The 16,483-nt window shown below is 41.8% G+C and overlaps 1 protein-coding gene across 3 annotated transcripts in view; it reads left to right on the top strand.

The window, feature by feature from the left end:
• STXBP6 (syntaxin binding protein 6) overlaps positions 1–16,483 on the top strand; it is a 250,811-nt gene that overhangs the window by 17,302 nt on the left and 217,026 nt on the right. The gene's annotated exons all lie outside the window — the stretch shown is intronic.

Here is a 16,483-nt window from a genome sequence, read left to right as displayed (position 1 = left end):
ATTTCATTGAGCAGTGGTTTGTAGTTCTCCTTGAAGAGGTCCTTCACATCCCTTGTAAGTTGGATTCCTAGGTATTTTATTCTCTTTGAAGCAATTGTGAATGGGAGTTCACTCATGATTTGGCTCTCTGTTTGTCTGTTATTGGTGTACAAGAATGCTTGTGATTTTTGTACATTAATTTTGTATCCTGAGACTTTGCTGAAGTTGCTAATCAGCTTAAGGAGATTTTGGGCTGAGACAATGGGGTTTTCTAGATATACAATCATGTCATCTGCAAACAGTGACAATTTGACTTCCTCTTTTCCTAGTTGAATACCCTTTATTTCCTTCTCCTGCCTGATTGCTCTGGCCAGAACTTCCAGGACTATGTTGAATAGGAGTGGTGAGAGAGGGCATCCCTGTCTTGTGCCAGTTTTCAGAGGGAATGCTTCCAGTTTTTGCCCATTCAGTATGATATTGGCTGTGGGTTTGTCATAGATAGCTCTTATTATCTTGAGATACGTCCCATCAATACCTAATTTATTGAGAGTTTTTAGCATGAAGGGTTGTTGAATTTTGTCAAAGGCCTTTTCTGCATCTATTGAGATAATCATGTGGTTTTTGTCTTTGGTTCTGTTTATATGCTGGATTACATTTATTGATTTGCGTGTGTTGAACCAGCCTTGCATCCCAGGGATGAAGCCCACTTGATCATGGTGGATAAGCTTTTTGATGTGCTGCTGGATTCGGTTTGCCAGTATTTTATTGAGGATTTTTGCATCAATGTTCATCAAGGATATTGGTCTGAAATTCTCTTTTTTGGTTATGTCTCTGCCAGGTTTTGGTATCAGGACGATGCTGGCTTCATAAAATGTGTTAGGGAGGATTCCCTCTTTTTCTATCGATTGGAATAGTTTCAGAAGGAATGGTACCAGTTCCTCCTTGTACCTCTGGTAGAATTCAGCTGTGAATCCATCAGGTCCTGGACTCTTTTTGGTTGGTAAGCTATTGATTATTGCCACAATTTCAGAACCTGTTATTGGTCTATTCAGAGATTCAACTTCTTCCTGGTTTAGTCTTGGGAGGGTGTATTTGTCGAGGAATTTATCCATTTCTTCTAGATTTTCTAGTTTATTTGCATAGAGGTGTTTGTAGTATTCTCTGATGGTAGATTGTATTTCTGTGGGATCGGTGGTGATATCCCCTTTTTCGTTTTTTATTGCATCTATTTGATTCTTCTCTCTTTTCTTCTTTATTAGTCTTGCTAGTGGTCCATCAATTTTGTTGATCTTTTCAAAAAACCAGCTCCTGGATTCATTAATTTTTTGAAGGGTTTTTTGTGTCTCTATTTCCTTCAGTTCTGCTCTGATTTTAGTTATTTCTAGCCTTCTGCTAGCTTTTGAATGTGTTTGCTCTTGCTTTTCTAGTTCTTTTAATTGTGATGTTAGGGTGTCAATTTTGGATCTTTCCTGCTTTCTCTTGTGGGCATTTAGTGCTATAAATTTCCCTCTACACACTGCTTTGAATGTGTCCCAGAGATTCTGGTATGTTGTGTCTTTGTTCTCGTTGGTTTCAAAGAACATCTTTATTTCTGCCTTCATTTCATTATGTACCCAATAGTCATTCAGGAGCAGGTTGTTCAGTTTCCATGTAGTTGAGCGGTTTTGAGTGAGTTTCTTAATCCTGAGTTCTAGTTTGATTGCACTGTGGTCTGAGAGACAGTTTGTTATAATTTCTGTTCTTTTACATTTGCTGAGGAGAGCTTTACTTCCAACTATGTGGTCAATTTTGGAATAGGTGTGGTGTGGTGCTGAAAAAAATGTATATTCTGTTGACTTGGGGTGGAGAGTTCTGTAGATGTCTATTAGGTCCACTTTATGTAGAGCTGAGTTCAATTCCTGGATATCCTTGTTAACTTTCTGTCTCGTTGATCTGTCTAATGCTGACAGTGGGGTGTTAAAATCTCCCATTATTATTGTGTGGGAGTTTAAGTCCCTTTGTAGGTCACTGAGGACTTGCTTTATGAATCTGGGTGCTCCTGTGTTGGGTGCATATATATTTAGGATAGTTAGCTCTTCTTGTTGAATTGATCCCTTTACCATTATGTAATGGCCTTCTTTGTCTCTTTTGATCTTTGTTGGTTTAAAGTCTATTTTATCAGAGACTAGGATTGCAACCCCTGCCTTTTTTTGTTTTCCAGTTGCTTGATAGATCTTCCTCCATCCCTTTATTTTGAGTCTATGTGTGTCTCTGCACGTGAGATGGGTTTCCTGAATACAGCACACTGATGGGTCCTGACTCCTTATCCAGTTTGCCAGTCTGTGTCTTTTGATTGGAGCATTTAGCCCATTTACATTTAACGTTAATATTGTTATGTGTGAATCTGATCCTGTCATTATGATGTTAGTTGGTTATTTTGCTCGTTAGTTGCTATTGTTTCTTCCTAGCCTCGCTGGTCTTTACAATTTGGCATGTTTTTGCAGTGGCTGGTACCGGTTGTTCCTTTCCATGTTTAGTGCTTCCTTCAGGAGCTCTTTTAGGGCAGGCCTGGTGGTGACAAAATCACTCAGCGTTTGCTTGTCTGTAAAGTATTTTATTTCTCCTTCACTTATGAAGCTTAGTTTGGCGGGATAGCAAATTCTGGGTTGAAAATTCTTTCCTTTAAGAATGTTGAATATCGGCCCCCACTCTCTTCTGGCTTGTAGAGTTTCTGCTGAGAGATCAGCTGTTAGTCTGATGGGCTTCCCTTTGTGGGTAACCCGACCTTTCTCTCTGGCTGCCCTTAACATTTTTTCCTTCATTTCAACTTTGGTGAATCTGACAATTATGTGTCTTGGAGTTGTCCTTCTCGAGGAGTATCTTTGTGGCGTTCTCTGTATTTCCTGAATCTGAATGCTGGCCTGCCTTGCTAGATTGGGGAAGTTCTCCTGGATAATATCTTGCAGAGTGTTTTCCAACTTGGTTCCATTCTCCCCATCATTTTCAGGTACACCAATCAGACGTAGGTTTGGTCTTTTCACATAGTCCCAAATTTCTTGGAGGCTTTGTTCATTTCTTTTTATTCTTTTTTCTCTAAACTTCCCTTCTCTCTTCATTTCATTCATTTCATCTTCCATCAGTGATACCCTTTCTTCCAGTTGATCGCATCTGCTACTGAGGCTTCTGCAATCTTCGCGTAGTTCTCGAAACTTGGCTTTCAGCTCCATCAGCTCCTTTAAGCCCTTCTCTCCATTGGTTATTCTAGTTATCCATTCTTCTAATATTTTTTCAAAGTTTTTAACTTCTTTGCTATTGTTTTGAATTTCCTCTCGTAGCTCAGAGTAGTTTGATCGTCTGAAGCCTTTTTCTCTCAACTCATCAAAGTCATCCTCCATCCAGCTTTGTTCCGTTGCTGGTGAGGAACTGCGTTCCTTTGGAGGAGGAGAGGTGCTCTGTTTTTTAGAGTTTCCAGTTTTTCTGCTCTGTTTTTTCCCCATCTTTGTGGTTTTATCTACTTTTTGTCTTTGATGATGGTGATGTACAGATGAGTTTTTGGTGTGGATGTCCTTTCTGTTTGTTAGTTTTCCTTCTACCAGACAGGACCCTCAGCTGCAGGTCTGTTGGAGTTTACTAGAGGTCCACTCCAGACCCTGTTTGGCTGGGTGTCAGCAACGGTGGCTGCAGAACAGCGGATTTTCGTGAGACCACAAATTCAGCTGTCTGATAGTTCGTCTGAAAGTTTTGTCTCAGAGGAGTACCCGGTTGAATGAGGTGTCAGTCTGTCCCTACTGGGGGGGTGCCTCCCAGTTAGGCTGCTCAGGGGTGAGGGACCCAGTTTAGGAGGCAGTCTGTCTGTTCTCAGATCTCCAGCTGCGTGCTGGGAGAACCACTACTCTCTTCAAAGCTGTCAGTCAGACAGGGACCTTTAAGTCTGTGGAGGTTCTTGCTGAGTTTTTGTTTGTCTGTGCCCTGCCCCCAGAGGTGGAGCCTACAGAGGCAGGCAGGCCTCCTTGAGCTGTGGTGGGCTCCACCCAGTTGGAGCTTCCTGGCTGCTTTGTTTACCTAAGCAAGCCTGGGCAATGGCGGGCGCCCCTCCCCCAGCCTCGCTGCCGCCTTGCAGCTTGATCTCAGACTGCTGTGCTAGCAATCAGCGAGACTCCGTGGGCACAGGACCCTCGGAGCCAGGTGCGGGACACAAACTCCTAGTGTGCCGTTTTCCAGGCCCGTTGGAAAAGCGCAGTATTGGGGTGGGACTGACCCGATATTCCAGGTGCCGTCTGTTTCCCCTTTCTTTGACTAGGAAAGGGAACTCCCTGACCCCTTGCGCTTCCCGAGTGAGGCAATGCCTCGCCCTGCTTCGGCTCGCGCACAGTGCGCTTCACCGACTGTCCTGCACCCACTGTTAGGCACTCCCTAGTGAGAGGAAACCGGTACCTCAAGCAGAAATGCAGAAATCACCCGTCTTCTGTGTCGCTGGGGCTGGGAGCTGGAGACCGGAGCTGTTCCTATTCGGCCATCTTGGCTCCACCCCTACGTGTATGTCTTGATGAACATGGATTTGCTTTTCTGATTGTGGGTGTGTGTCTACAACTGCTGATTTCTAAGATGTGAATATGTTCAGCTTTAGTGAGTACAGCCAGTTCTCCAGTGTGGCTCTTCACACTCCTATCAGGTATGAATAAGAGTTCCATTGTTCCACATTCTTGCCAACACTTAGTTTGATAAGTCATTTTCATTTTAGCCATTCTGATGTTTGTATGGGGTCTGTCATTATGATTTTAGCTTATCTTTCGCTTATCACCATGTGAAGTTTAGTATCTTTCCATGCCTCTTGTTTATGTTTCAGTTGTGAGTATGTGTGTGTGTGTGTGTTGGTATTTTTAAAAACACAATGAAAGTTCCACAGAACATTTGTAAAAAGTCTTGAAATCTGTAGTCATGGGGGTTACCTGTCACTGATATCTGATTTTATCCTCAAGTGTTTCTGGGGAAGGAGGACATGAAGTGGTATATAGAGGTATAAAACCCTTTAGCAAGGAAACTTGCTGAATAGTTGCAGCCAGCGTAGATGGCCCAGGGCAACTGTAAAGTCAGAGACCACTTAAAAGCTTAAAACCATTTAATCTCCAGATGAGTTTGCCTTTTGTAGAAGTCCCTCCGGAAGATAGTAAACCACCTTAAAAAGTATTGCTGAAAACATTTTTTGGAATTGCTCTAAGCATATATACTTTTGAATACTTTAGGTGCTTTTAAAATGACCTTTGAGCATGTACGGTGATTTTGGGAAATAGCAAGACTTCTCAGAGCCCAGTCCCACTGGAAGGAAGGACTAATGCCATGGGTGACAGACAAACAAAAAACACTAAGCAGTATTTATAAGACTTGCCTGTAAAGGAATGCAACTTCCTTTCTTGAGTGAAGACTGAAGACATTAGCAGGGAGGGAGAAGATGCCATTTGAATGATGTCTTTTAATCTGTTTTGAGTATTCTCATTATACCGATGAAAAGTCAGGTTTAGAGAGCAAAAGAGAACATGATTTAAAAGTCAAACCTTACTGTCTTGCCTTTTCCTTTCCCTACCCTGCCTCTCCTCTGACAAGTGTTGGAGGTATTAACAAAACTCTGTTGCAGCCAGAAAAACAAATGCTGATAGTGAGGTTCTGGTTTCCATTCCTGTCCTATTTCAGAGTCCCAGGAGCTCTCCGGGTCTCTGTCAAATGGGGCTCTGTGGAGACAGGAGTCCTAGGTGGCCTGTGTCAGGAGTCAGGACACTCCTGTTTCCCAAACCTGGTTCCTGCAGTCCTGCTGATCTTGGGAGCTCTTCAGGGCCTTTCAGGGTCCTGCCACATTCTGCCAGGACTGTCTTACCTGTAGGCTTTGCTGTGTCTGCTCCTTTTTCTTCCTGACTGGCAAATAGCTACCCAGAAAATACTTTCAAGATATGCTGATGAATAATGTCACTGTTGGAAATTATATTCCATGTAAAAAACAGGTCTTTTTCTGGGTGGATACTTACATAAAATCTGACCAGTAGAGGAAGGGTATAGCTGATTTCTTTTCTTTTTTTCTTTTTTTTTTTTTTTGAGACGGAGTCTTGCTCTGTCGCCCAGGCTGCTGGAGTGCTGTGGTGCCATCTCGGCTCACTGCAAGCTCCACCTCCTGGGTTCACGCCATTCTCCTGCCTCAGCCTCCCGAGTAGCTGGGACTACAGGTGCCCGCCACCCCGCCTGGCTAATTTTTTGTGTATTTTTAGTAGAGATGGGGTTTCACTGTGTTAGCCAGTATGGTCTTGATCTCCTGACCTCGCGATCTGCCCGCCTCGGCCTCCCAGAGTGCTGGGATTACAGGCGTGAGCCACCGTGCCTGGCCAGCTGATTTCTTTAATGTTCATTTATTCCTGAACTTAAAATCTCCTATTAGTTTTCCCCAAGCCCCAGTGGGTTAATGTTCTTTGGTGTGCAGTAAAGACTTTCAGAAATTTTTCCTGAAAAGAACGCCCTGGGCAGGTAGCTTTCAGATAGACAGTGGGGCATTTGGCTGCCCCAAGGGTCCAGAAGAAAGACATATGTGCTTGACCATCCCAGAGACCTGTTCTCACCCTTTTGGGATCATGGACCCCACCACACTAGCCCTCTTCCACTGACATTGGGAATGTTGTCTATAAGCTGAGGATGTAGAAAGCTGCAATCCACAACCTGTATTTTTTTTTTTTTTTTTTTTTGTAGATGGAGTCTTGCTCTGTCGCCTAGGCTGGAGTGCAGTGGCACAATCTCAGCTCACTATAACCTCCGCCTCCCGGGTTCAAGTGTTCTCCCGCCTCAGCCTCCTGAGTAGCTGGGATTATAGGCACACGCCACCATGTCTGGCTACTTTTTATATTTTTTGTAGAGATGGGGTTTCACCATGTTGTCTGGGCTGGTCTCGAACTCCTGACCTCAGGTGATCCGCCTACCTCAGCCTCCCAAAGTGCTGGGATTACAGGTGTGAGCCACCATGCCCAGCCCACAACCTGTTTTTCTGGCTCAAAGTAGTAGCAAAGAAACCTCTGTGTTTCTCCTGAGACTACATAGTAGAATGCTTTCTTCATTTGATAGTTTCTTTATTTTTAACACCTATAATCCTGCACAGTCTTGGTTTTTGCTGCAGAGTACTTGGCCATGGGTAACCAGATTGCTAAATTTCCTATACAGATTATAAATTTTATTTTGTTCATTTTCACATAGTTTTCCCTGGATACAATGAGGTAGCTGAGAAAAAAAAAATTCTGAGGACATTTTAATGAAAACTTCCTCTGGTAAGATGTTCATTTTTATGCCACATTTAATTCCTGTAAAGAATTCCAGGTGTTACTAAGAAGCAGTTGAACCCAGTGGCTGTAAATATCTGGCCATCTAAACTCATTTTCTTATCAGATTATATTGTCCTATACAGCTGTGTAGGTTGTACATGTCAGATCTGGACTTGGCTGGTGGACGTTTGAACTTATTCACTTCCTGCCAAAAGAAAGAAACGTATAAATGGTGCTTTGTACTTTGAATTTCATGGTGTGCTGAGTAAACACAAAATATACATTATGACAGGAGGAGTAAAGTACCGCCCACATCCTTATTTTTTGAGTGGGTGTAGCTAATTATTAGTTCCTGGATGTGTAACTAGGATGTAGGTCAGGTCCCATTGTCATCTGCAGCAGAGGTACAGTAAGCACTGCCTCCCTATAGATGGCTGTGTTATCTCACAGGTACAACTGTCTAAAGTTCTTTTTATGAGAATTTTCTTTTTTTTTGAGACAGAGTCTCTTGTCACCCAAGTTGGAGTGCAATGGTGCGATCTCGGCTCACTGCAACATCCGCCTCCCGGGTTCGAGTGATTCTCCTGCCTCAGCCTCCGGAGTAGCTGGGATTACAGGTGCACGCCCCCATGCCCAGCTAATTTTTGTATTTGTAGTAGAGACGGGGTTTTACCATGTTGGCCAGGCAGGTCTCAAACTCCTGACTTCAGGTGATCTGCCCCCCTTGGCCTCCCAAAGTGCTGGGATTACAGGTGTGAGCCACCACACCTGGCCAAGAAGTTTTTAATAAGCTTCTTGGTTTAGGAATAAGGAGCTCACTTCAGTGAATATCTGAGGCTTCCTCTATGTGATATTGATTAAAATATTAATTAATAGCTGTACGTATGTAGTGTACTGGGCACTGTGCTAAGGACATTTTGTGGATTCTTTCAATTCTCTTAATTAGGTGCTATTACTAGCCCTATTTTAAAGAGTCAGAAACCAAGCCTCAGAGAAGTTGTCCTTTGGTCCCAGGGTCACACATCCCATCCATGTGACTCCCAAGTTCAGGCTCTTGACCACCGCACTGTGCTGTACTGAGGCAGTACGTGACTAAAGGGTATGGTCAGAACCTGGGGCCATTCTTGAGAAACTGGATTTCAAAAGAAAGAACATCAGACATTTATTAATAAGAAGTGCATCAGTATGAGCAACTCTGCATTTTAAATATGCTCAGCGTAGGTGAGGGATGGGGAAATTGTAGCAGATTTTGAGAAGAAACTGGGTTTTGAAGGAGACACATGCCATTGACATTTAAAGGAGGAGAAAGATATTCAGCTTCATGTAAGGATGATGACCTACAGCATGGGAAGACTTCCACAGAGGGATATGGTTCTTGTCTGGAGGTGTTAGGGGGCAAGTTTACCTGGAACAACTCTTTCAGTAGGTTTAGTTGGTTTTTCTTTCAATAAATGTTTGGGTATTATTACCGGTACCTCCTTCCCCTGCCTTTACCAAATGCAAACATACAGGGCCAAGCTTCTATGCAGCACCCTACTTCTTTCCTTGTCCATTTCACGTCCAGGCTTGGAACAGGAGAAAGGACAGACAAAGATATTATATAGTTTCTCTCCCCTTCCTCACATAGATGCTGTGTCATAGTGCTATTTTGGGGTGAAGAGACCTCAGGAAATTCCTGGTTTAAAATCCTGCAGGGCCATATACCTGCATTTTCTCAGGCACCTTTTTCATTTTGTTTTGTGTTAAACTTAGATCTCTGTCTTTTCATTCATTCAGCAAAAGAGTCTACTGTGTGTAACTGATTTTCATGGTGAGCAAAATCAGACAAAGTTTCTGCTTTTATAAAATGTTTTTAAAGGAGCTAAACTAATTGCATAAAATGTCACATGACAACTGTTGTAAGTGCTCCAGGGGGGTACATGTTTGAGGGAGTTTGGCCTAGTCAAATAAATTAGGGCAGTTTCCTAAGGAAGTGATGATGAGCTGAGATCTGAAGGATGAGTAGTGTTAAAGAGGGAGGGAGATGGCATTATGGAGGTGATGGAATGTGCAAAGGCCCTGAGGTAGAAAGGACCTTGGTATGAGCAAGGGGCAGAAGGCCTCTATGGCTGGAAGTGGAGGATAATGGGTATGAGAAATTATTTTCTCAAGAGTCACCAGTGTTCCTAACATGGATTTGAAGTGATTAGATTGACAAGATTCATGTTTGTTGCAGTAAAGGAAATGGATGAATTGATTGTAGAAGTCCAAGAGAAGATATAGTGGATCCATTTAGAAGTTTTTGCAGTAGTTTAGCAATAAATGATGATAGTCTGACCAGGGTGGTAAAGATGGAGTGAACCGGGTGGAGGTATGGAGAAATAGAAAGAAATGATATGACTGGATGTGGTAATGGGTTGGAAGTACAGGGTGAGAAACAGGGAGATGCCAGAGTTGGCTCTTCAGTCTCTAGTTTGCCTGACTGTGTGATGGTGGTGTCTTTGCATGGACAGTCATGCCTCCCCAGGTAGACTATAGTCAAGATCTTTTTCCAATTGAAGTTTGAATCCTCACAGTATTACTTATAATAGCCACTCAGGTACCTTTTGTTTGTTGGATTAGAGTAGGAGGAGTTTCTTTAGAGAAGTGGTGTGTGTGCTTGGTGGGAAACAGCAGTTAGTGTACCAACAAGTGTGACTGGGGCAAGAGAAAAGATTCATAGTTGTAGTAGAACCCCCAATGCATTTCATCATATAGAGATGTGCCTTCAATTTTCAGGAAGCACTTACAAGTTATTTTGAACTTCTGAGCACTTAGAAATGTGTCTTTTTCCCTTTGTGCTAGACTCAACCCTTCTGATCCTCTGTTTATCTATCTGTATGATGAGCCTAGTAACACTAACCTTCTGGGGTGTCTGTGAGGGTTATGTGTTTAATAACTTTGTGAAATGTGAAGGATTTTACTTTTGAGGGATTCTGTGAATCTGTGCTTATGTTCTCCTGTCGTCCTCCCCACCGCTAGTGGGAGCTGCTGCTCAGAGGGCACAGGCCCTGTGGTGGCAGTTGGCTCTTGGTAGGTGAAGCTTCCCCCGCTGGAGTGAGTGCTCGTGCTTAGGTAAATGCCTGTGTTCCTTTTTTCCACTCGATCCTTCCATAAAGTGATTGAGTTAGTGGATGAGTTTTTGGTTGATGTGACTGAGGACTAGGGGAGAGATGAGTGAAAGATAGGTTAGATCTCGTTTCTTTTTTATTTGAGATTGTTTTACATTTCAGGCCTTGGGGTGCTCAAGGCAAGTCACAACTCCAGGGCTGAGTGTGGGCTGAGGACAAACGATGTCTTGATCTTGATCCTCTGTGTGAAGCGATGTCAGATAATGGAACTCACTACCAACCTTAAAACCAGAGAGAGGCCAGTTCCAATGTGGTGATTGTCCCGGGGATCAGTATTGCCGCAGTGCGTTCTCTCTGCAGAATAGAATGCCTTCGCGGTGCTGGAGACCATGCACACAGTGGCTGGTCAGTCTGTTTTCCTCCTGTGTGCCTCTGTTGTCTTTATTAAGGTTTTATATTTCAAGCCTCTTTATTTTTTCCATCTCTGTCACTTCAAACATTCTATCTTCCTGTCTGTATTTCTTTCTGTATTTACCACCGTATTTATTTTTATTTATTTATTTATTTTTGAGACGGAGTCTCGCTCTGTCGCCCAGGCTGGAGTGCAGTGATGCGATCTCGGCTCACCGCAAGCTCCGCCTCCCGGGTTCACGCCATTCTCCTGCCTCAGCCTCCAGAGTAGCTGGGACTACAGGCGCCCGCCACCACGCCCGGCTAATTTTTTTGTATTTTAGTAGAGACAGGATTTCACCGTGTTAGCCAGAATGGTCTCGACCTCTTGACCTCGTGATCCGCCCGCCTCGGCCTCCCAAAGTGCTGGGATTACAGGCGTGAGCCACCGTGCCCGGCCTACTACCGTATTTCTTCTGTATCTTCCACTCTCCAACTTCTGTTGGAATTCAGTGATAGTATTGTCCATTTCTTCCTTTAGTTGGAAGCAGGGCATTTCTTAGGCTCTTCATTGGGGTCCAAGAGTGACCTTGGGATATTTCTGCTCTGCTGTGCTGGTCTGTTGTCCTAAGCATGCTGTTGATAAACATGTTACTGTCTTAAAATAACTAGAGATGATGGGCAATAATAGCATGTGCCAAATTATCGTCATTTGTCCTGTGCATTAGGATATATAAAACTAAGCAAAAAAAAAAAAAAAAAAAAATTGCTTGGGAGATACATACAGCCATTCTTCAAAAATATTTCTTACCACTCATTTTTATTTTGTAAGTTTGCATCTGCGTAAGAATAAAAGTTTACTCTCATGCTAAGATGATTAAAGCCAATTTATTATCCTCTATATTTTCTTTGATGTTTTAAAAAGCTTTTATTTTTTAGTTGAAACAGAGGAGTAATCTGTCTCTAGAAAGAATCTATTCTATGTATATCCCAATATCAATTGTTTTTGAGCAGGAAAAGGCTTTGGATATCTAACCCCTTTGTCATCTCTTCCTCCTGTACTCTCATCTTTCTGCCTGCCTCTGTTTTACAGGTGAGAAAACTGAGGCAGTTCAGTTCTACCATAAATCAGTAGTAAACTCAGGATTTTTCATTCCAATCTCTTGATTCTTTAGCTCATTGTGATTTTCTAGAACTTAAAATATTTCTAAGACGTGTCATATTAAAGCCTATTTTTCAGTTTAAGGTCATTCTCTCTTAGAATTTGTTTTCTTGCTTTTTCGTAACCAAAGCTTTAATTGGTTCAGTACAAGGGGAGAGCCAAGTGATGACTTTGTCCTGTTCTAAAATCAATGTAAAGATTTATAGGTCTGTAAGAATTTGGCAATATTGTATGTATGAGTAAATAATTTTGATGTGTACCAAAATTTGTGTCTGGTCTGGACAAATTTCCACTAGCAAGAGACTGAATTTATGTTGAAACATACTGTCCTTTCTTATCTTGGTTTTTATGAGAGGTGAATTCTGGAACTTGTGATTTTTTTTTTCTTTTCATTCTGAGTTTGTGAAGGAAATCAGGATGTGTCTAATTAGTTATTATGTAGGGTGTTAGGCAATTTCCATAACAGTTAATTTAAATCTACCTTAATTAAAAATAACATGTTATATAGCATTGGGTAGGAATTTATGACTGAGATGAAGCCAGGCCATAGCAATTTCAGAAAGCATGAGGATTACAGCTTTAAAGGCCGAGGAGGAGCAGATAGGAACCCATCAATACTGTCGGCGTTTATTGTGCCCTCGTGTTTAGGTGGATATTGAAGATATATGTAACTGGTGATCTCTGAGCTAGCAATTTTCCTGTCTGTTTAAAATCAGTTCTCCTGTTCCCTTGCCCAGCACAGTAAGCATTTTGTTTGCTGTATTGCCCCTCAAGATGAAGAACCCTTGAGGGAATAGTGTCTTGTCCTCCACTCAAGGTCTTAGAGTCATGATTAATTGGCAAATATTGACCTCAAAAAAGAGCAAAAGACAGTTATTAGAGTCCACAGGGCTTGTAGTAGAATAAAGGGTGCTGGGAAGGAAGTGGCCAGGCTCTCCTGGTGAGTTGATGAGCACCTTGGCTTCCTTTTTCCATTCAGCAGTCCAGGCCCTGCCTTTTCCCCTCGTATTGGGCAGGGAGTACTGTCCTGGATGCTGTGAGCAGACAGGCATGGAAGACCAGAGTTTGGGGGCTAGGCCTATTCACCTCTGTCACTCCAGCCTGTTGAATTGCTCTATCCAATTGCCATCTAATTGCAATCCCAATGCTATCTAATTGGCAAGGGATGCCATTAGTCATTTGGTTTTCCTTCTTAAAAGCTCTGGGATCTTTCCTGAAAGATCCAGCTTCTTATATGCAAAATGGGATGGTAACCTTATGAGATATGTTCTATTATTAATAGGGGGATTAATTGAGACTTTCAAAGTGTTCAGCTCCCTGCCTTGCATACAGTGAGGACTCAGTAGGGTAAATGGTAGCTATTGCTATTATTATTGGCCTCTGGTGTGTGATAGAATCAAGTAGTATCTGTTATAAAGGTTCTGAGGCAGAATTATCCTGCTCTTTGAAATAAGAACTTTTAGCTTAACTACCAAATGAGTGTCCAGGTGTTAGGATTCATTGCAAATGGGATTATACATTCTCTTTCCTCTTCCTAATTATGTGGTAAGTCTTTTCAGAGGGGAAAGCACCTACCAGTTTCTCAGGCAAAGCTTTATAGTCCTGCCAGCACTTGGTTCTAAAAGAAATTTTTCACCTGAAGCATTATATAGGAGTCTTTTTGGTTGTTTAAAATAATATATTTATATGTAGGCATTCCTCAGAGATATTGCAGGTTTAATTCCAGACCACAACAATAAAGGAAATATTGCAATAAAGCAAGTCACACACATTTTTTGTTTCTTGGTGCTTCTAAAAATTATGTTTACACTATACTGAAGTCTATTAAGTGTCCAGTAGCATTATATTTGAAAAAATACATACCTGGATTAAAAATACTTTATTGCTAAAAAATGCCAATGATCATCTGAATCTTCCAGCAAATAATAATCCTTTTGCTGGTTGAGGGTCTTGCCTCAACGTGGATGACAGCTGCCTGGTCAGAATGATGGTTGCTGAAGGTTGGGGTAGCTGTGGCAATTTCTTAAAATAAGATAGCAGTGAAGTTTGCTGCATTGATCACTCGTCCTTCCATGTAAGATTTCCCTGCAGCTTGTGATGCTGTTTGTTAGCATTTTACCCACTAGAGAACTTCTGTCAAAATTGGAATCAATCCTCTCAAACTCTGCTGCTGCTTTATCACCTCAGTTTATGTAATGTTCTAAGTCCTTTGTTGTCATTTCAACAATGTTCACAGCAGCTTCACCACCTCAAGAAACTACTTTCTTTGCTCGTCCATAAGAAGCAACTTCTCATTCATTCAAGTTTTATCATAAGATTGCACAATGTAGTCACATCTTCAGGCTATCCTTCAGATTCTAGTTCTCTTGCCATTTCCACCACATCTGCAGTTACTTTCTCTACTGAAGTCTTGAACCCTTCAAAGTCATTTATGAGGTTTAGAATCAGCTTCTTCCAAGCTCTTGTTAATGTTGATATTTTGACCTCCCCCCATGAATCACAAATATTTGTAATGGCATCTAGAATGGTGACTCCTTTCTAGAAGATTTTGAAGTGACTTTGACCAGATACATCAGAGGAATCACTGTCTATGGCAGCTATAGCCTAATGAAATGTATTTCTTAAATAATAGGACTTGAAAGTAGAAATTACCGCTTGATCCATGGGCTGAAGAATGGATGATTAGGCATGAAAACAACATTAATCTGTGCCTCTCCATTAGAGCTCTTGGAGGACCAGGTACATTGTCAATGAGCAGTAATATTTTGAAAAGATTTTTTTCCCTGAGACTGACTCTCAACAATGAGCTTAAAATATTCAGTAAGCCATGCTGTGAACAGATGTGCTGTCATCCAGGCTTTGTTGTTCCATTGATAGAGCACATGCAGAATAGATTTAGGATAATGCTTAAGGGCCCTAGGATTTTCAGAATGGTAAATAAGCATTGGATTCAACTTAAAGCATTAGCCTCTAACAAGAAAATCATCCTGACTTTTGAAGGTTTGAAGCAAGGCCTTGACTTCTCCTCTCTACCTATGGAAGTCCTAAATGGCATTTTCCTCCAGTATAGGGCTGTTCATCTACATTGAAAATCTGTTGTTTGGTGTAGCCACCTTAATCAGTTATCTTAGCTAGATCATCTGGATAACTTGCTGCAGCTTCTACATCAGCACTTGCTACTTCACCTTGCACTTTTCTGTGATAGAGATGGCTTCTTAAACCTTATGAACCAACCTCTCCTAGCTTCTAGCTTTTTTTCTTCTGCAGCTTCATCACCCATTTCAGCCTTCATAGAATTGAAGAGAGTTGGAGCCTTTCTCTGAATTAGGCTTTGGCTTAAGAGAATGCTGTAGCTGGTTGGCTGGTTTGATCTTGTATCCAGACTGGTCACATTTTCTTCATATCAGCAATAAGGGTGTTTTTCTTTCTTATTCATGTATTCACCAGAGCAGTATTTTTAATTTCCTTCAAGAAGTTTTTTGCATTCCCAACTTGGCTGTTTGGGGCAAGAGGCCTAGCTTTCAGCCTATCCTGGCTTTCAACCTATCCTGGCTTTCAACATGCTTTCTTCACTAAGCGTAATCATTTCTAGCTTTTGATTGAAAGTGAGAGACATGAGAATCTTCCTTTATTTGAACACTTAGAGTCAATTGTAGGATTATTAATTGGCCTAATTTCAATATTGTTGTGTCTTAGGGAATAGGGAGGCCTGAGGCAGGGGCATGGCTGGTGGGAGGAGCAGCCAGAATACCTACATTTATTGATAGAGTTCAGACGAAGGGAGAGAGACCGGGACAGGGCTGGTGGGTGGAGCAGCCAGAATACATGCATTTATTGATTAAGTTCACTGTCAGTTTTGGGCATGGTTTGTGGCGCTCCAAAACAAGTTCAATAGAAACATATAAGAGCATTGATCACAGATTACTGTAGCATATAATAATGAAAGATTTTTAAATATTGCAGGAATTATCAAAATGTGACCCAGAGATATGAGGTGGGCACATGCTGTTGGAAAGATGCCACTGATAGACTTGCTCCACACTGGGCTGCCACAGACCTTCAATTTGTAAAATATAAAATATCTGTGAAGTGCAATAAAGCACAATAAACAAACTATGCTCGTATCTATGCATTACAGGTTCTATTTTGATATGGAAGCAAGTCAAATTGGTCTGCAACAGCTTGATTTTCGTGTCTGAATGCCATTGTTTGTATGTGTACATTTCTGTCCCTGCAATTGGGAAGCCATTTAGAAATCAGTGATAGGAGTTAGCTCCTAACAATATTTATGTATGTATGTATGCATGTATGCATGCTTGCAATCAGTCTTTCATTCATTTCCTGCTCTGTGTATTCACTGCTTTTCTCACCTGGTGGTTCCATGCTAGATTCAGAAAAAACATTTTTTTTGTTTTAATGGTGTAAGAGGCTGTAACAGTTGCTAGTGATGATGGCGATTTTTATGTGCCTCTGAATCTCTTTTTCTCAGAATACTTTATTACCTGTCTGCTGCTGTTTGGGTGTGTGTCCACTTTTAATTTGTTGCTTAAATATGGGTCAGTCCTGCCATAGTGAATTTCTGAGCAAACAAGAAA

This window comes from Hylobates moloch, unplaced genomic scaffold (genome assembly GCF_009828535.3).
Source record: "Hylobates moloch isolate HMO894 unplaced genomic scaffold, HMol_V3 SCAFFOLD_16, whole genome shotgun sequence".
In the NCBI taxonomy this organism is placed as follows: Eukaryota; Metazoa; Chordata; class Mammalia; order Primates; family Hylobatidae; genus Hylobates; species Hylobates moloch.
The sequence above is the reverse complement of the archived record's forward strand: the minus strand, read 5'-3'. Positions and strand labels throughout refer to the sequence as shown.